The sequence below is a fragment of the Mastigoproctus giganteus genome, chromosome 2 (genome assembly GCF_048544385.1).
Source record: "Mastigoproctus giganteus isolate SK-2022 chromosome 2, ASM4854438v1, whole genome shotgun sequence".
In the NCBI taxonomy this organism is placed as follows: domain Eukaryota; kingdom Metazoa; phylum Arthropoda; class Arachnida; order Uropygi; family Thelyphonidae; genus Mastigoproctus; species Mastigoproctus giganteus.
Window position 1 is genome coordinate 121,409,296 of NC_143576.1, and position 21,945 is coordinate 121,431,240.

A 21,945-nucleotide genomic window follows, 5' to 3' on the forward strand; every position below is an offset into this window, starting at 1 on the left:
CATCCTCCAAGGTCAAAGGTACTCAACAATTATAAATCTTGCTTTTCAATCTTCCATAGAAGAGACGTACTGGATAAAGATGACAAAAACCTCAAGCGTCAGGAATGAGGTCAGCAGCCACAATGAGACTGTGCCTCTATAATACATAGTTTTAGAATTAATCATTTCCCACGCAGTCTAGGAAATCTTTTGGTCAGAAAATTAGGAGTTATAAAAGTTGCTGTGAACAGTCCCAATGAGACTGCCACGGCACGATTTATATTATTTAATCCAAAAGAGGCGTTTTTGAGCATGTAGTTTGAATTTTATATTGAGCTATGTGGTGTTGGATCAGTATGGTATCTATTTCCAGAGTCCAGCAAGCAGGAGGTTACAAGATTCAAATAATGAACTTGTTTTTTTTTTACCCAAGTGTTCCAAGAAGGTGTTCCCTCCTAGTATTGATATTTTTATTATTTACATTGTTTACTTGATGTCTGCCTTATTTACAACAAGTGGTTCCAAAATAGCCTACTGTGTTCCAACGAAACACAGTAGGCTATTTTGTTCATTAAAATGCAGCTCATGTAACTTGTACACCAATTTGATTTCAATTTAATTAACCAAGCTGATTCCTAAGTTCAGTTCTCTTCTGAAAAACTGACACTGAGAAGATCTGGAGGGCGATAAAACTTTGTTCATTTTCTAGAAGGATATGAACATTATCCACCGATAGGGTAGGGACCCTATTTATAAGACATCGTCTCTATTCCGAGTACAATGGACACATTAACAGAAAATGTTCCCAATCCCCGTTCTGACCACAAGTGCAGAAAGGATCTGGCTCAAGCCTCATCTCATGGAGCTTAGTCCTGAGAGAACCGTGACCCGTTAGTAAATATGCTGTAGTCATAGATGGTGCGAACCATGAACAGATTCCCGGAGAAGTCACAAAAGTCACTTGTTGAATGACCTTTTTTGTTGCCAGTCCACACACAGATTCGTCCCATCTAGACTGCCAAATAGTTGTTATCTCAGTCAAGGTTCTTTTCTTTTCTGCTTTAATGTCATTTGCTGGGTCTGATGTTATGCCCAAAAACGTTGTAGATATCCCTTTCTTTAACTTGTAGATTGTACCTCTGAATAAAATATATAAATTTATGGGCATTTCACCACCAAGAATTTGGAGTGCATTATTTGAAACCGTGCGAGGGACGCAGTGAACAGTGAGAAGAACAGATCTTTGAATTGATGTTAACTTCCTCTTCACAGCAACCTTAATAACGTTCTGATGCCAAACTCTTATTCATATTCTTACTTTTCCATATTATTGTCTCGTACGCTACAAGCGTACGAGACAATAGGTAAGAATATCGTCCTGTAATACAGTCTCAATGTTTTCTTATTCAGACCCAATTTTTTCTTAGAAATTCTTGTTACAGCAGCTGTAAAATTTCGGATTTTATGTACCAAATTAGTTGCATGTGGCAAAAAGATCAGTTTGTCATCAATAAAAAGCCGAGATATTTGGTTTGTGAGATGTACGGTAGTTGTGAATGGTTCAGAAGAATCTTAGGGGGTCTCGCATAATTGAAGTGATTTTTAAAAGTCATAAAGTTGGAGTTACTTGTATAGGTTTTAAGCTTATTCATACTTGCCCATCAAGACCGTCAAGTAATGGTTGCATTTTCTCCTCTAGTATTTTTCGAGAACGGCCTTCAATAGCAATCACAAGATCATCTGCGTAGGCCCCCTTCAGGTGAGTAATCTGAGCAAGAGGAAGAATTCCATTAGCATTGGGCTTGCTCAATCCATTTAAGGCCTTATACACCTCAATTAGATCACATCGCCAGTGACTAGTTTCCAGAAGCTGCAATTTGCAGAACTTAAGCCTTTCTTGGTAACACCAACCTCTTCTCTGTACTTGTTCAAGCAGCTGTACATCATGCCTAAAACGACGCCTCCAGACCTGTATACAGTACCAAAGGTGTGGCCTAACCATTGCCTTATACAAGGGGACAATCACTCCCTTATCTCTGCTAGAAAAATTCATGTATATCATTGACAAGACACCACGAATTCCTCTTGCAGCCTTTTTCCACTTCTCAGAAAACTTAATAGCTGACCGCACAATTACCCCAGGTACATTCCATTCTCCACTACCCTGAGTGCAGTACCACCCAGTTGGTACGTTACTCTGGGGTTACTGCTACCCATTGCGGTACTTAAAATTTGTCAATGTTAAACTTCAGTTGCCACGTCTTAGCCTATCTGCTCATCTTTTCCAGATCCTGTTGCAGTAGCCTACTATCATAACTGTCATTAACAACCCTGCCTTCGTATTGTCTGAAAACTTATACGTTAACCCTTATATACCTTCATCAATATCACTGATAAATACCCAAAACAACAATGGGCCCAACATCAAACCCTGGGGGACTCCACTAATAACATTAGTCCATGAAGAGCAGCACCCATTGATTACCACCCTCTGCCTTCTCCTACTTCACCATCATAGTGGGAGAAGTTGCTACAACTTATCCATTGTAGCAACTTACCTCCAATGCCATACTGCTCCATTTTGTACAGTAGTCTTCCATGCGCAACAGTATTAAAAGCTTTTCTAAAATCTAAATATATGATATCAAAATTATTTTTTGCATCCAGTTCCTTTGTAACCACATCATAATATCCAATCAAATTTGTCAGACAAGACTTCCCCTTAACAAACCTATGCAGTGTCTGAACTATAACTGCAGTCTAGTCTAGATGATTCTGCATCGCTTCCTTAACCACTGACTCCATTATATTCCCTGGCAGATGTTAGACTAACAGGTCTGTAATTATCCGTGTCCCTCTTCGATCCCCCTTTGTGAATTGGGAACACATCTCCAGTCATTGGGGAACTCCCCTGAATCCAAGGAAACTTTCATAATTATGGCTAAGGGTTTGCTTACTTTCTTTGCTGCCTCCTTCAATATAACTGGATAGATCCCATCCACCCCAGGTGCCTTCCTTATGTTTAATTTCAACAATTTCTTCTCGACTTTGCTCTCAGTTATTACAAAATCACTTAGCTCCCTATTAAAGTTTGATAAACTTCTGCCATTCCCCTCCTAGATTAACTCCTCATGTGTGAATGTAGATGCAAAAAACTCATTCAGTTTATCAGCTACCTGATCATGATCATCAATAGTCAAACCATCTATGTTAAGGGGACCAATCTGATTTATCTCTTTCCTTCTAGAGGAAAGGGATAAATCTGCCACGAGCCTCGTTAATTCATCTGACATCCATTTCGGTCTAAACCTTGAACAGTATTTCTTAGTTGATATTTAGAATTCTCCGTAGGTAACATCATCAGTTGATCCCACTGTATAGAATTTAAAAATTGTGTAAGATCACTGTAGTCACCTGTAAGAAAGCAAAATCCTTTCCCCTTACCCCTGATGGAAGTTAGATCTTTAAGTAAATCCCACATCAGTACACTGTGATCATTGCTACCTAGTGGTTCCTTTATCTGCAGATTCTTAACGCATGAAGAATCATTGCTGATAATCAGATCAAGAGTATTACTCCCTGTGGTTGTCTCTCGAACATGCTGCTGTAGGAAAAATCATCCAAGAAATCCACAAAAGTCTTGCTACTGTGTGAATGACCACCCCACAAGTTCCAGTCAATATCCGGGAAGTTAAAATCCCCCATTATAAGACATTCTGATTTACTGGCTCACTATTTCTTGCAAAATTGCTCTTTATACTCATCAGATTCATTAGGCTTATAACACACACCTACTCTCATTTTTCCTTTCCCAGTGTTTATGTCACACCAAATTGACTCAACATTGCATTGTCCACCAATGTCAACTGGATGCAGTTCCTTAGATTTTATGTGTCTCTTAACGAACAGACTGAACCCTCCCTTCCTGTCCTGTCCATACATGTACTCCCCAAATTCCAATTCTGCACTGCTTATGTCTGTGTCACACAACGTCTCTGATATCCCAACAATATCTGCTTTTGATGTCTTGACTAGCACTTCAAGCTCATCAAACTTATTAACTATACTTCTAGCATTGGAGTACATTCAAGTATACATACACCTATTGTTAGTCTTAGTTACCCTAACACAGCCCATGTATTTACTTGTTCCATGATGACTCCCAACAGCCCTTGAAATCCCCAGTACCTCGCTCTCCAGGCTGCTGCTCATTCCAATTCAAGCAGTGCAAGAGACTCACTTTCACCTCTGCCTGTGGCTATTATTAATCTATTAGTCTGTGAATCCCCCAAGCTGGCAGTTTTCTGACCCACCTAACACTGCCTCGAAGCATCAGTAAATATTCTTGCACCATTTCTAATTAAGTGTATCCCATCCTTGTCGAATATCTCCTGTTAACAAGCACAGACCACGCTGAGAAAAATTCTACCCCATGAGCCTTGCACATAAAAGTAACAGGAAACATTCAGAGAAAAAAGTAACATAACAGACAGAAGTATGTCGTAGAATGGGATTTATCCTCAATATGTCTTAAGCTAAAACCGAGAAAATAAAATAACCGTTAATGTGAAAAGGTTTTAAAAGCAGAATTATTTAACGTTTACATTTTATTTCAGAATATAAATTAAATATATGAAAAGAAAACAAATTATGATCTAATTAGTGAATACTGTACAGTACACTACTATAAGCTGACCAGTGCTACAGGACGGACTTCAGAATTACCGCTATCAAAATAAAAAAACTAAAAATTTCGAAAGGCAAACTGTTCATTGAACTTGGGCGTGGTAGTAGAGTTTTAGGAGCATCAGCAACTAAGGCCATATTGCTTTGTGTATACTTTCTATAAATTGCGTGTGTTCTGCGGTCGATTTTCTGGTTGCTGGATGAAAAACCCGACTTTCCGGAAGGATGAAAACCATGCTACCTCGCCTGAGACCGACTAACTCAGCCACGTTATGAAAAAGGCGTATAAAAATTCCTCACGTCATCGACGGGACTGGAACTCGCGTCTTTTCCCACCAGGTGTGGAGAGGACGGCGATTCTACCAACTGTGCTACCCACGAGGACAATTCTTTTCTATAGACGGGACTCCAACTCAGGCCTTTTCCACACGTGTGAAAGAAGTGCGATCGTAATCATTGCGCAAGCTGCAAGGATGGTTTAAAAACACACACCAATAATTGTTGACTACTTTATTAACCTCTCCCGCTGTTCAGAGACATTTACATACTCAGAAGATATTCCAGAGAAAGTAATTTAATTTATCAAAAGCACGTAATTCAATGAGGATAATTAGTAATTAATTTATTATTCACCTAATGAAGTCTTACAATAAAAGAAATGAAGTCTTACAATAAAAGAAATGAAGTCTTACAATAAAAGAAATGAAGTCTTACAATAAACAGACGCAAGACTAGTAATGTACTCAGTCGCATACGAACATCACTGGACAGAAAAGAGCACCTTGGGGGCCATGATAAGCATGGCCCCCCGGAAGAGAATAAATAAGTAAACGACTTATTTATTCTCTTCCGTCTTCAATAGCATACTTCTGAAGCAATGCCAAGACAATCACATTAGATGCTGCAACAGAGAAATGGGCGCTGTAAAAACACTCGCGGCAATGATTAGCTTACCTTCCTAGTTCGGAGTACTCTTTCTACTTTTTTTGACACTGTCTGTCGTTATGGAGTGACCAAGAGCTCATTTACCAACATCTCAGAGCTATTTGTGACGAGTAACCCGAGGCAACACACTCGAAGAATCTTAGTAGACAGCAGATACGAAGACACCGTGTCTTTGACGACTGTAAGAAAGGAGTAAATTCGCTATCTGTAAGTCCTGTTCGAAATAACATTTCAGCTGAAGAGGTTTCGATGTAAACGGAGGTGGTGGCTAATTCAACATTAATTCAACCGTCTGTAAGAAGGAAAATGTTTGAAATAGTTGCGAAGCACTGGAGATATTGCACTAATTCAAATACAGTAGTCTATCAAAATATTAGCGAGTTGATCTTTCTTCAGAGGCCATGATGTTAGAAGTCCTCTTTAGTATTTAATCTAAGAGGCGTAGAATATTTCCAGAGGTTTTCGATTCGAATCAAATCAGGAAACTGGGGGCTGCAAGTGCTGTATATATTCGAAATGTTCTTCAAGCGACCTCTGAACAATTTCTACAATATAAACAATGCAGAAAGAAGCAGCAGCATGTTTGCACTCAAACCTCATAATTTCAGTTGCCATGGGACTAATCCAGACAACGGTGAATAGTAAAATTTAAGCACTTCAGCCTGCGAAGAGTGCAATCAGTCTTTCACTTCTTGAAGGGATTCAGTTGACTTTCAGACATTTTATGGCACTTCCTGTACACCAATGCCACCAAACGAACAACTTAACCCAAACAACCCAACTGCAGTTCTCATTAACCCCAATTTGGTCAACCAATCCACTACGATAACAAAACTCTCTGCTCAAAGGTTTGGCAACACTTCAACGCACGAAGGGGGAAGCGCGTGGGTTTTGTGTAGCAGGATTTCCTAAGGGGAGGAGACGGGTTCACATAGGAAAATGAGCAGCCTACTGATATGAAATTTGGAACAAAGACTTTAAGAACCTTCTAAATAATTTTCCTTTGTGAATAATGCTTGAAACATATTTAACTCGAAAACTAGAGGCTCTGGGTTCGAAGTATTCGAGTGTCAGCTCGTCATGGTCTTATTCTTCGTGTCAAGATAAGGGAAAGCTCAAAGCTGTTGCTCTCTAAGTAACGAAGTCCAGTTAAATTCATTTTAAAATGCAACATAAAGATAAAATACTTTTAATTAAACTTTATTACAAGCATGGTAGTTCTCAGAGCGTAACAAAGACAAAAATGTCTCAAGGCTTCTCGATTGGAGAAGGACCGTATTAAACATAGTGAGGTATTCTAAAGAAGGCTACCTAAGCCTGGAAGTGGCAGTCCGTCGGTATTACATATGAATTTCAGTGAGCAATAGAATCTGAATTAGGCTTAACGCTTTCAGAGGAACCAAAGAAATACGTTTAAAATTTGGTGTCGAACTGATTTTCCTTTATCGAGTAAAGTTCAAATATCAGAAATATTTTAAAAGTATGAGCAAGCAAACAAACAACAACAATAAAAAAACTTGGACTTATTCTACTGTTCAACAAGGGGAAAGATTGTAAAATGAATATCGTCCGATTGTGAACTGTTATGGAGCTACAGCTATTTGTAACATGAGGTAAAAAAAATCCGAATTCATTTTACCAGATTTTAATGAAATTTGGGACAACCCGACAAATCTAAAAGACCTAAATATAAAATTTCACGAAAATCTGTCCATTGGAAGCCGAGTTGTTACATGCGGACGGACAAACAGGTAATCACTGCAAAGACAGTAGACGCTTTACGCATTTCGAACGTCCCAACAAACTACTGCTGTTAATTGTCATAGAACTCATATTTTTAGAGGAACAGCGATCTACAAAGACCTGGTTTTCGGCAGACTCTTCTGGAAAAGTTATTCTTGAGTTGAGCCAAACCCGAATGGCAAAGCGGATGTCAGCTGGCGAAATCACGCCCGAGCAACTGATATCCGAAATGACTGGAAACAATGCACCATCAGTTACCATGGCAACCCATTAAGAAAAAAAAAGTTTCTTTCCATCTCTTTTACCGTATTTACTCGACGTACTTATCTGTCTTCCTTCCATTCTCTCGCTCTATCCAATCTCCCTTTTCCCTTATTCTGCCCGTTTCTTACCTCGGAAATCAAAGTTCCTTCATATCTGATATTTCATTCTTACCTTCGTTTTCTCGTCACCGTCACGAGCTCTTTCTGCTGTCTTTTAAAGCCCGTTACGCGCATTCGACGTGTTGTATGTCGCTAAACGAGTTCCTTTACAGCCTCCTTATATTTTCTTATCTTCTTTCTTTCTCTGGCGTAACTCATACACACACACTAGTAAAACAGCCATTGCCGACAACGACATTGGCCTACTTCACTCGCTTGGGTTTCTTATAAAGGTCGCTGATGGTGCTTCTTCCGATAAAGTCACTTACTCCCGGTATTCTCTTCCTCTCTGCCTTCTCTATGGCTCGTTCTGTTTATCCCCTTTTCATCGTCTTCCCTTCGCTCGGCATCGAAAGAGGTCAAAGACACCGAAGAAAAGCCAGGGAATCGATGCGACACAAAGACGAGGTGGACGACAAAAAGACGACGAACACTCTCCGGTAGAAGTCACGCTGAACTGCCTTGACATCCTATCATTTCTGCTTTTCGCTCTTTCTTTACTGCTATTGATTGGACACGAGCGATTCTCTTTATTGCTGGCTGAACTCGGATACCGACCTGGCATGTTCCGATCATATCGCAAACATCTTTATTGACTGGCAGCAGAACAGAACCACCTTCCTCTCATTATCCGTAGTGGTGACGCTTCGTGTAAGGAGGGGAAAGCAAACTGGGGGTGGGGGGTATTACCGAAGTCGTTAAGAAGTAAACACGTGTTAGACATTACCTGGTGCGATTTTAATCCGATTAATAATAATTGCAAAGAAATGTTTCTAACTTGGAGATTTGCCATAGTTTTGATTGCATCGATGAGTTCCTCAGTTTCACCACGCAATAAGAAGCGGAAAAAATAATACATTCTACATATTACTGATGCCTTATGGAAGGTTACGTCTTTAGAACTTTATTTATAATTTTTATTCTAGAAAAATTATTCTTCTAGCGTGTGTGCAATATTTATCTGTCTTTTCGAATTACGTTCTAAATGAAATTTCACAAATTATCAGATTTTCCTTTTAGTAGAGGACGCAACGTAGATTTGCACCAGTGAATGGCTATTAACGGAATGATGGCATGGCAGCCTTAAGCTGGATGGCCAAAGCTTTATATTTGTGAAGAATGGTAATTTCAAGATTATGGCAACCACATTAAAGAGACAAGAGAGGAATCTTGAAGGTCAATTGGTCAATCGCGACGAAGATTGTATGCTCCCACTGCCAAGAATCTCTGGCTTCTCATCCACCAAAGAGATCACATAACACTCTCTCTCCTCACAGCCTCAGTTGCAAATCCAAAACATCCTCCATGAAAGAGGACTCCCAACTGACTTGATGCACACAACACCATCACTAGAATCAAGATAAAAGGACCAATGTTCACTTAGTAGGCGAGTCCAGATTAATTATACACAGTAATTTGACGCAATCTCATGTGGAAAGAAAGTGGAACATGCTCCCATCCCTCTAACTTGGCCAAAAGGGAACATCACTGTGGCATTGATCTGGAGATGATGTACGTTGTACTGATCTCCATAGCCCTGAGTGGGTCGCCTTGACAAGTTAAAAAAAAAAAAAAGGTAGAGGAACCAGATCTTTGAATACTAGTGAAGAATTCTGGGGATGATATGACCCCGAATTCAGTTTCTCGACGATGAAGCTCAGCGGAAACAAATTCTTGGATTTTTCAATATTCATCGTATGGAGTGACCAGCCAGTGCTCAGAAGCTGGATCCAATTGAACATCTCTACGATGTTCAGGGAGACGAACTTGTGGCTGTGTCCCATATTACTACGTGCACTAAGATCGACTCGTACAGAGGAGTGTAATTTATTACCACAAGACCTTATATCTTTAATTATCCGAAGGATGATACTCCCTAGTAGACACCTGAACAATTTAGAACTGACATCAGTTCAGATATGTAAAAAAAAACCAGTAATGAGAGTCCTCCGTGACACCACAGTGGTTTCGCCATCACATGATTGGAGAGGTCCGGGTTCGATTCCCTTCGATAACTGAAGGGATTTCTAAAATCTTCTTCAATCGAGACAATAGTTAGCTGATCTAAGGCAGAAGGTAAAGTAAAGTGTTTTTGGGTCAAACGGTACCAGGGGTTTCCCCCATCTCCGCGTAGCATACATTGTCGTGTGATACAGTACACAGTAAAGGCCAGAGATTTAAAAGTGTGTGGATCTTGTATGTGTGGTAATGTTTTGTACCGTTGGGAGGAGGTAGGTTTCTCCATGAATTATTTCGAGTTTATCAGCCGGCCCGAACACACCCACTTCTAGACATAGATGGATGAAGCGCCTAAAATCGCCGGTGGGAAAATGGGGAAGAGTTCTCATATATGAATGCAAAACAACAGAGATAAATTCAATACGCCTCTTTCAAAATCTAAATAGTGGGATAATGTAAATTCCAGCCGAAAAGGCGGCCAAGTTGAACAAGTATTTTGCCACACAGTTTACTACTGAAACCAGAATGAAACCATACTGGTGCCAAATGAAGCCGAGTTGAACCGTTGTAAAATAAGTGAAATAGTGGTATCAAATAAGCACTGGCTGAAAAGTTAAGGCGACAGAATGTAAAGCTCCAGAAACGGATGTCACACATCCAACCATTAGTAATGTTAATGAGATCATCATCAGATTCTGGGATTATTCCCTTGGATTATTTCCTGCAGTGTTTCCCCATTCCGTAAGGGAGAGACAAAAGAAGGAATGGCGTTTATAGTTGACTTCTGTGGTTGTTAAGATTATGGAATTTATGGTTAAAGTTCCAATATAGGAACATCTCGATAAGAATGGTATCCTAAATGGGACCCAGGATAGTTTCGTTTAGGGGAGATCTCGCCTGACAAATCTGGTAAATTATTTGATATCATTTTATATTTGAATTTTAGTTAAGCTTTTGATACGATTCCTCATAAGAGGTTATTGCGCAAATTAGGGAGGTTCAGATAACAGGAGGGATCCATCAATGGATTACAAATTGGCTGAAGGATAGGATACACAGGGTGGTCATAAGTGAGTATCCTTCATAGTGGACTGGAGTAGCAAATGGAGTGAGTCCCTCAGGGATCAGTATTCGGACCTCTCTTGTTTCTGATCTTCCTAAACGATACTAATAAATGAATACAGGAGAAGCTGTCAAAGTATGCTGTTCATTTAAATAAAGGTTGAGAGAGTGGTTAACGATCAATAGCAGGCCATGCTGCTTCAAAAACATTTGGAATGACTACAGATATGGACTGGAAAAAAATGGCAGCTAAAGTTTAATTCTGCCACATACAAAGTAATGCATTCGGGTATCAGAAACTCAGGAGTAATTTATAGATTTGGCGGAAAGGAATTAAAGGATATTCAGGATGAAAAAGACTTTGGGATTACGATACAGAAAGACACGAAGTCCAAAAGACAGTGTAAGTAAACAATAAGAAGCGTAGATGGTGTTCTGTCTATGATTTATTGGAAGTTTGCAAGTAGAGAGGAGGTCATTTATCTCTGTCAATAAGATGATGGTGCAAGCGGACATGGAATATTGTATCAAGGTCTGGAGGGCGCATTGAAAGAAAGATATAGAACTTCTGGAGGTGCAAAGAAAGGGGGGTAAATCAGTAAAGGGGCATCAAGCACTAACCTCATAACAGTGACTTAGAAGACGCAGTCTGCCGGGCTTAGCAACTAGACACCTTTATAAGGCCCTGGGGTGGGCGTGATTAATGCAAGGGTAGCCGAGGTAGTGAATTTGGCGAAAGTCAAGAAAAGATTTGGATAAGAACATTTTGACTATGGGAATAAGGAAAAGAAATTTTAATACCAATACTAACAATGCAGGGAAAAAAAGGAGTTAACTTTAGGATTTCAGTAAACATAAGCTCAATAATGGAGCCTTTTATAGCGAGTCATGGGTGCTATGAATATTTTACGAATGCAGTTAAAATATATGATATCAAGATTAGCTAAGGAGGCTGTAAGTGGACATGTAGAGTGTACTGCAGAAGATCCAGTCAAAGAACATCTCCACTTACTTTAAAACAATAACTGAGGAAGAAATTAAGAATTGTTTGGTTTACTAAACAGGTGTTTAAACTGACGAAACTGTTGAAAATAGAAAAAACACATTAAAAGTGCTTTTCGTGCACATGGGAAATGGTTCACAGTTCTGTTTCTTGTTCATATAATTCTTTTTTTAGGTATTCTTTGCCTGGAGTTGTTTTCTATCCACTTGTTCATAAGATATTTTCCAAATGGAATTCGCAGAATGTGGCTTCAATCTATATTACTGTGTGCAGAAAATTTCATTTCCGCAGACTGTAATATAGATTGAAGTATTTTCGATTAACGTCGTTGCTTAGGGACACGTCGACCACATTAATCGGAGCTTTCTTTTTTCTAAATATTACTAGAATTCTTTGATTGTATTTTATCATCTATTCATATTTTATCAATGGAATTGATATTTATCAAATGCAATTCTCATTCTTTTATAGCATTTTTACCGTTCTTTAAAGATTACGCGAAATTGTTGGTTATTGTAGGATTTTTGCCGCATCAACAACTTAGACCATATTTCGCCGTATATCTCTGTAAAGTGCGTGCGTTCTTTGGTCGATTTGTTGTATGCTGGACGAAAAACCCGAGTTTCGGGAAGAAATTCTGGTTTGTCTGCTACCCTCGCCTGAGAGCGACTCAGCCACACTGTGAAAAAGACCCATAAAAATACCTCGTGTCACTCATGAGATTGGAACCGAGGTCTTTTCCACAAGATGTGGAGAGGACGGTGATTATACCAACTGTATTAAGCGAAAGACCGTGAAAATTGGATGTAATATTTTGAATGATTCGACGCCCTCACGTTGAGCAACACGATAACGATCGCAGTTGTTCCACTCTGTGGAAATATCACGGTTCAAATCCAGTTGAGTGAAAAGGAATTTTCGTGGGTCTTTTCGACACCGTAGTCAAGTAAGTCGGACCATACTATAGGTAACTGGCAGACATCTACACCTCTGGTTTTAGCTACATTGGAACAAAAATTCAAAATCCATCATAGGTGCCATATATTCTGAGAAACAGCAGACAACAGGATCCATATATTCTATGCAGATATCTAGTTGTATTTGCTCTTTATAAATCCGATTCATGTTAACAGAAAATAACTTCGTGCAGATGGTGAAGGATATTTCTTAAATTGCTTTAAAAATTAGTATCGCAGTTAGAAGCTGCGACCACATGACTGCCTTCATAAGATTAAGTTTTCTAGTTCCATCCTTCTCGTTTTCCATATCGTTAAAGTATTGATCTACTGGATGGTTATCAGTATTACAAAGTCGTCATAAATTAACAGGTTTGTCTGATCGGTCAATAATAACCCAAAATTATTGCAATGAGCGTTTAATTATAAGTTTCCACACTTCATTAAGTAGTATTCACGAACTATTATTGTACGTATTATGGAATGAAGAAAGTAAGAGGAATGTTACCTCGTTTTATAGAACTACGTGTCTTAATTATTCTTTTTCTGACTCGAATAGCGGTTGCAGATGCTTTCTTCAGACACATTATAGTTTTAAGTCGCCTATTAAGTTATTTACAATGTGGGTAACGTACGAATAATCAGATTACGGTTGTTGGAAAACAAAAACTTGAAGTATCATCGCATTAGAAAGGCCTTAAGTATTGTATTCGTAGAAAGGAGAGTATCTGAAGGAGGCTTACGTAATAAAAAAACAAGATAGAAAAGACTTAATGATTTCTAAAAACCCACTAAGTTGCTCGAAAAACAACTAAACTATTTCGAGAAACCTTTGTGCTATAAGAAAAATCAACTGTTAAGTTTTTACCAAAGAAAATAAGGAAACTCCAAAAAACAAACTTAAAACAAAAAGATGGCTAATCTTAAAGAAGCATTTTAATAAAATCATGGCAGGAAGAAAATCGGAAAATGCATTTTATGGTATTTGACGAATGAAATATAAGACGAAGCGCACATTAAAAGAAGAGTTTTTCAAAGAGCACAAGAACAGATATCGTCAAAAGGACCAAATCAAAAAATATAACAAAAAAGGAAATAGGTACGGACATATGTAGGATTTGAATGCAACAGATTTGCTGAAAACAGACAATTGGTGTGAATGTAATTGCAAACAGAAAACAAAAAAATATTAATGTATAAAAAAAGCGAATGGAATATAAAGTATTTTAAAAGATTTAGTGCCATCCGAAATCGGATTACTAATCCACAAAGAATTAAAAAGGCACATATACACTGTCTTCCAATACAATCTTTGGGTAGTATCTTTAATTTTCTAGGTTACAAGAGGTAGACGGCAGTTCCAGTTAAAAGTAGGATTAAAAAAAAAAAAGGCATCGTCACTCAATGAGTAGATAGAACACAATGGAACGAGAAAGGACATAGATCACTTCACAAGTCAGCTGCCGGCCATCATGCATGTTGTGTATAGCGAGAGTTTTGTTGTTTGTGCTATCTGAACGGCCACTTAGCAACCAGGGAGAGGCGACAAGAGGAAGTTCCCCCCCCACTTCCCGGAGAATGCAAGAGGTGCAGGACTTCATTGGGCGTGATGACTTTTCCCGAGCAAAGTGGCTCTCCAGGCCTGAATTACACTGACCACGAAGACAAATTTCGAGTCTTCACCCCCTTCCCACCACAACCTTATATGAATTACAAACTCACTGTTCCTGAAACAGTGGGCTTCCATACCAGGTCAACTCTCGAGCACATTTAGTGGTTAGCTCGTATTAGATTGGCTAGTTATTGGTTTTAAACCAAGGCATAAAGTTATTGCAAGTGTAGAGTGTATTCCATGGTCGGTTTGGCTGTTCTGTGGATGTAAAAATCGAATTTCAGAGAGAAACTATGCCTTATCGATACGCTGTGAAGAGACAGTTACCATAGTTACTGTGCAGTCGCGAGAAAGCCCATGAGTGTTGCTTGGCTGGCTATCAGTGGAAATTATAAAAAGTGGGCAATATCCTCTGCTGGGTATTAATTTTCAGGTACACACAAAGTAATTTGCATATTTCAGAAATGGACTGCTCTATCCATAAATTATACACGTGGTATTCTTGCATCATAATATAATCTATTTCTACACCAAATTTCATTCACTTTTATTATTGATTATTCTTCAAACTAACCGCTTTTGTTATCGATACTTTAACTTGTGTCCAAATATATACTGCGTTGTATTCAGGCAGAGTACAAAAGCGCTCGTAATAAAACTAAAAACAAAACAAAACTGTTATTAACGAGTGACACTTATATTTGATGGGTACCATAGCGGGAATTTGAAACAGAATGAAGAATACATTCAACGCGACCATGAGCTGTTGTAGGACAAGAAATGGGGCTTATACTAACACCACTACCAACATATTTGAATTGGTGGTGTTAGTACAAGCCCCATTTCTTGTCCTACAACAGCTGAAGGTTTAATGCCTGGATAACCTTAATCGGGAGAAGAAAACTACCATTTTACAGAGTAGCCGACTGAACTTCATCTAGATTCAAAAGAGAACTATTAATGATGTTTGCATGAATGATGGTCGTACAAGCTTCCTTGGAATTACAGAACCTTCTTAAATTTGTCAACGTGATTTTCTGAAAGTTCGCTTTGTCAGATCTAAAGAAATACTTTAAAAATAAATTTCTACCATCTTTATATTGAAGCTATCGAATTCTAAGGTTGGGTGAGAAATAATTTGCCCCTCTTCGATGAATAAATAAATAAATTTTGGAGATACTGTGGCGGAATATTTTGATTATCGTCTGTCTTCAGTAGAAGAATGAGTAAAATTGCTTTTCAACAGCTAGCTAGTGGAGATGTTTATCGAATTATGAATTTCCTTGTTATACGCTCAGTACAAATTAGTGTCATTAGATGTAGCGAATGTGTGAAACGTATTCACTGGCACATCTAGCACATCTAGTGAATGTACTAGTCATGAATAGACGCAGTCTCCCTTTTCAAATGCCATCATTCTCTCAAGCCAATAATTGATTTTTCCTTCCAGGTACTACTGCCGACTCTCAAATATTCAAATATTGATCTTGTAGCGGTATTTCCATCAACAGTTCCTTTCTTCGGAACTTATCTTCGATTTTTATCGTTGTGTTAGTTCTACTCTTTGATGATTCTGTTTGCTTCACTTGTCAAACAATCTTAAAAATCAATGCATTTTATTTCCTACTATTGTACCGACACAGCAGCAGCAGAGCAAAGTCTGAAGTAGAAGAATCAGGCTTTGATATCGGCTGGAATCTATACACGCTTTTGTGTGTACATCTACTTTGTATGCAGCCGCCAACATCTTTCTAAATATGGGAAATGGGGATAATTTTTCTCAGTTGCGCCTACAAGATGCTGCTGACAAAGAATATAATCGAACATTGAGTGGTTATAATTTTCCGTATGGATAAGGGGACGGTTGTCATAACAACAGTCACTTGGCCCTTTACACAATGTAGAGCGGTGAATCCTGTTTGCATCCCCTCGTTCTATCCTTCCCTTCAACGGTTTTCTCTCTAGTAAATAACGAAATACGATTAAAATTCATTCGCATTATTTTTCAATGCTCCTTCGCGGGTTGACTGAAGCAGTAATATAGCAAAAAAAATGAAACCTGATTCGCTAATTACATTTTCTGTTAATCTGCTTATGAAATCCTATGAAAATCGAATGAAATAAGAAAAGTGTACAAATAAAATTTACTGGAAATTGATGGACAAAACTGCCCATGTATTCTGCAGAAGTCGTTGATCCACTACTGTATTCAGACATTTTTATTTGAAAGAAAAAAAAAACATAAATAAACCGTTTTTCTCGCTGTCGTTTTCCCCCTCCCTTCCAAGAAATCCCCGATGATCAAAGATAACAGCGTGCCATCGAGATTCTAGCACAGATGTGACATTATTCTATTTGCGCTATCTAAATTAAAAATGAGAATAAAAAAAAAAACAGCGCAAATATACTCATTTCATTTGATTATGCCAGCTTTGAAAAGGAAAGATAACTAACTAAAGAACCCGGACAATCGAAGAGACAGAATTCACTAGGCACTCGGTGGACAACATGGTATTCAAAGTTATCTGCAAGATTCTGATCTTAAGAGGTAACTGCACGCCTGCCTGACTCTTGTTGCGCGGCTTGGATTCTCTCTGTTTTCTCAAGAGCGTGCTTTGTGCCCATGGATGCCTCAATATCATTAATTCTTGTTGGAGGAAGCTAAGATCGACACCATTGAACAAGTTACATGATGTCGGACAGGATAGAACCTCCTGACAAACTGTAAATATGCACTAGTAGCTGCCAGTTGGCCGATAATAGTATTCCAGTCCTTCATTACCAACCAAGAGTCCCGCTCCAACTCCATCCAGCCATTCTGGGATGCCTTTGAGGTTCATTTTGATTCCAAGATGATAATGAACCGAAAGTTTTACGATAGCGACGCTGAAACGACGTACGAGCTATATCCGCTAAGGTTTGCTAAATCGCCGTATATTCCGGTGTACAAATCAATCTTTCAAACGCTGAAAAACTAACATTTTCAGTAGACTTAGATGTCGAGTCGAAACTTTAATAAAACGTACGCGCTTTAACCACGTAAAAATAAAAATAAAAACCCAATAAAAAACAAATAAAAATAAATCAGTGTAACAAACGTAGGTGAATGCAAAGTTATAAACACCGCAATGTAATGTTGCGTAAAAAAATCTTCATAAATGAAAAATATATTCATATGCCCTAATCTCAGAAGCACTATTGGTGATTTTCCCTAATCGCACATTATTATATTAATATTATAATTTATAGTTGATGTGTCGGCTGGTTCAGGATCTTACCGACACCTATCATCAGACCATGCTGCTGCCAAGTTTTTATCCTGGATCAGGTATTCTTGCGTGGTGTGCATAGAGGCCAAATATTTCCATTTCTTATTCTTCTTCCAGATAAGTCAAAATCAACTTGCAACGGCATGTTCCGGTTAACTCAACGGAAAGCATTGCAAATCGGGACAACGTTTCAACCAAGAAAATTCCAAGTTGATTACGAAAGTGCTGTGATCAGATCCATAGAAGAAATATTATCTGGTACTGATGTTAAGGGCCGTTTATTTCATTTCAGTCAAGCAATTTGACGAAAAGTACAACATTCAGGATTACGACTGGCATATATCGAGGAACAAATTATCAGAAAATTATTGAAGTCAATAGTGGGATTAGCACGTTTCTTTAGAGGAAGCTTGGGAAGGAATCATTCGAGAACGTCCACCGCCAGAACTTCCTTCATGTGCAAAGTGTGAAGAGTTTATAAAATACTTCGAAACAAATTGGATTGGATCCACTGCTCACTTTCGGCCATCATCGTGGAATCATCGTGCTAATTTTGGCCCTAGGACAATAAATCATGTGGAAGGATGGTATTATGCCTTAAATAAATCTGTAGGGCACCATCATCGTGTTAATATATGGAAGAGGATTACCCATTTAAAAAGACACCAAGCTAACTTTAAGAGAATACTAGGATTAGTAAATGTTGGAGATCTTTCACCTCGTAAATTAGTTTATTTCTTTATTTGATATTAAGACATTTGTATTTTAAACAATTTGTATTTGTATAAAGAAAATAAATTGATTATTATTTTGATGTTATATTTATTTGTTTTTTTTTTTTTTTTTTTTTTTCATTATGATTTGGAAGTCCATTTTCATCTTTTTATCGCTCCAAAAAAATAGGATACGGTTTCATACACAATAGAAATGTGACTAGGGCAAGTGGGAAATAGGGCTTAGACTACTAGGGCATATGAATTAGGGCAAGTGAGGTAACGCCCGATAAATCACGATAAACAATTTTAGAGAAAGGAATGCGCTCATAATATAATTTATACTAGAACAGATCAGGGCACGCTCTCTCTCTCTCTCTCTCTCTCTCTCTCTCTCTCTCTCTCTCTCTCTCTCACACACACACACACACACACACATACACACACACACGAAAGAGGGGTGGGGGTTCAAAAATTGTATTTACCCAGAAGTGGTTGTGATATAAGGTTGAAACAAATACCACGTATTACACTTTTTAAACGCAGATACCAGACAAAATGACACATTTTTGCCACCCTCCAATGCACTTCCGCAGGCTAGTTTTGTAGAAGTCCTCTGATTGTCCTTCAACCCAGGGTTAAGCAGCAGAAATCATCTTCAGCAGCAAAGTGTTTTCACGAAGAAATGATTTCAGGGCAGGAAAGGGGAAGAAATCCGAGCGTGTAAGGTCGGGGGAATAAGCAGGATGCGGCAATATTTCAAATCTACATTCGTGGGACCACCTCACTTCAACGTGCAAGGAATGCGTGGGGGGCATTATCAAGGAGCAGGCGCACATCTTTTTATAATTTTCCCTGTCTTTTTATTTTATACGCGTAGCTTTATTAGGAGGTTAGAATAATACTTTGCCGTCAAAGAACAGCCCTTTTTTTGGTAATCTGCTATTATTACACCAAGCTTATTCCAAAATACCGACAGCATCACCCTGCCAGCACTTGGTTGCACTTTACTTTCTTGAGGGGTGGTCATTCTGCATACTTCCATTGTTTTGTCATTTATTTAGTTTTGGAATGGAAGTGATGGATCCATGGTGACTAGCCGTTAAAAAAACTCCTCTTGCTTCTCTTGGCACATCGACAACATTTCATGTGCACATTGTGCCCATGCTAATTCTTCGACACTAATACAGCAATCCTTTAAGGTTAATGCCTCAATTTTTGAAACTCTCTTCTGTTACAACAGATACTAGGCGTCCTGAAATTTCTCTATCATTAACTGAAGTTCTTTCTACATTTGAACTGTTTACCAATGTGCAACGAGACTATAAACTGGGCAATCTTCTCCATAAACATCAACCATTTCTTCGTGGATTGCTTTGGGTGTTTTCCCTTGCAGGAAAAAGAACTAAATATGACTTTAAAGGCAAACAATAAGAGACAGACTTATATGACGAAATATACGATAGATTACAGGGATTGCAAAGTATTCGGTTAAATCCCAGTTGCTACAAGATGGACATATTTTTATGGCAACACATAGGAAGATGGCATTTCTCCACTTGTTCTCAAAACCTGTGCTCCTGAATTTATTCCTGTTCTTTGCCGCCTTTTTTCCTCACTTTCTTATTCCAAAGGTGTTTTTCCTTCTGCTTGGAACTTTGCTCATATCCAGCCAGTTCCGAAAAAGGGTGACAAATCTCTCCCATCCAATTTTCATCCCACTGCAATTACTTCTACTCTTTATAAAGTAATGGAGAAACCAATTAACCGCCAACTCTTAAATTGCCTAGAAACCTTTCATCCATGATCAATCCGTCTGATCAATGATCGCCAGTATGGATTCCGTCAGTGTCGATCCATTGGTGATATTCTGGCTTATGTTACCCATTTATGGACAAATTCAATGGAAAAGTTCGGTGAAACACAAGCAGTTGCACTTGACATCTCAAAGGCTTTCGATCGTGTTTGGCATAAAGGTCTTCTAAACAAAGTCTTCTATCTTATGGTTTGCCAACTGTTTTTTAATTGGTTATCCAGTTTTCCTCTCTGATAGCTCACTGATGGCGATGGCAGATGGCTCTCTGTCTTCTAACTTCTCCACTAATGCTGGTGTCCCCCAAGGTTCAGTCCTTTTCCCCACTATTTTCCTCCTGTATATTAATGACCTTCTTCCATTAACTGGAATTTCGAAACACTACAGTAAAAAGTGAAACCATTTTTTATACAGGAAGTAACACGAAATGAAACTGTTTCATACTCTTTCTGTTATCAAAATGTTCTGTAACTTAATTTTCAAAATTTCGGTTCCCTTGATTGTTAGTTATAACTGCAACGCAGTTCCCTTGGTTAAACTCTAGCAAATACTTCCATTGTAATTTGGATTGTCCTTAATATGCTGATGGAAACAAGAGTTCCTTTAGTGGAAAGCAGTTTATTTATAGAACCAATTCCTTCAGCTTCCCGACACCAGTGTGTTCGTGTCACCGGATTAAAGCGTGCATCTTGATTAATTGATCGGTCCATAAATAAACCTCCCTATTCGCTCTTTTCACAACTTCAGGCATGAATAACTTACCCGAATTCGCGAAACATAAGAAATATTTGGGAGTGTAATTTTTTTTCTCCATTTAACATTCATTTCCTTATCTAATCTCAATAATGCAGTGGAGTGTCTTTTCTTAAAACTTTCTCCATAAACGCTTCAATGATGCCTTCTAAAATTTCTCGCCCGAAGACAAATGTTTTCATCTACGTAAAACCAAAGAAAGAAGTTTGAAAATGTCTTCATTCTCTTAAGATCTTTTATCTGTTTTTTTGAGGGGTGAACAAAAAAAAAAATGAAATGAAAAAAATTTAATATTTTAGTCCTCAATCTGTTGTTTGTTGCTCATTATCGTTTCTTCGCCTTTATCCAGCCGGAAGAAGGGAAGGAGGGGAAAAAAAAAAAACGAAATCGGACCTTTACAAAAGCTGTTACAGACAGGCATCCAATAGTCGTCCTGCTGTCTTGACAGACACTGGAAGAAAACATTGTCTTTTCATGTTCCTTCAATCCAACGATCTTGTGTGGTACGAAGAGACGGGAGGGTTGACAAAGAACTTAAGGGGGAGAAAGATGAGAGATTGAGAGGGCTGTTACTGTTTTTCAAGCATATAAAACGAGGCACTTCTCTGCTTCTTCCAGTGCGCTTATCGACTTTTTTTCCCTCTCTTATGTATTCAACACATTTATTGATTCCAGGGGACTCGTGGACATATGAGGGTTTACATAAAAACACGTTCCAAGCCAGACGTCTTCTTAAACATTATTAAAAGGCTTCGACTGTACTCGAGATTCTTACGGAAAGCGGACACGCACATAGACAGACAGAGAATTTAAATCTACTTCTGTCATCTCAAGAGAAGTATGAAAAAAAGTCGACATTTACAAGACTGTGCAGCTCACGGTTTTTTATCAGATGAGAGAGAGAGATATTATATATTTTTTATCATTCGCTCTAATACAGGATGGTATTGGAGTTGCAATAAATATAATTTTATTCATAGGAAGTGTCAAGTTTTTCTATCATGAGTATATAACCGACATCTTGAGTTGA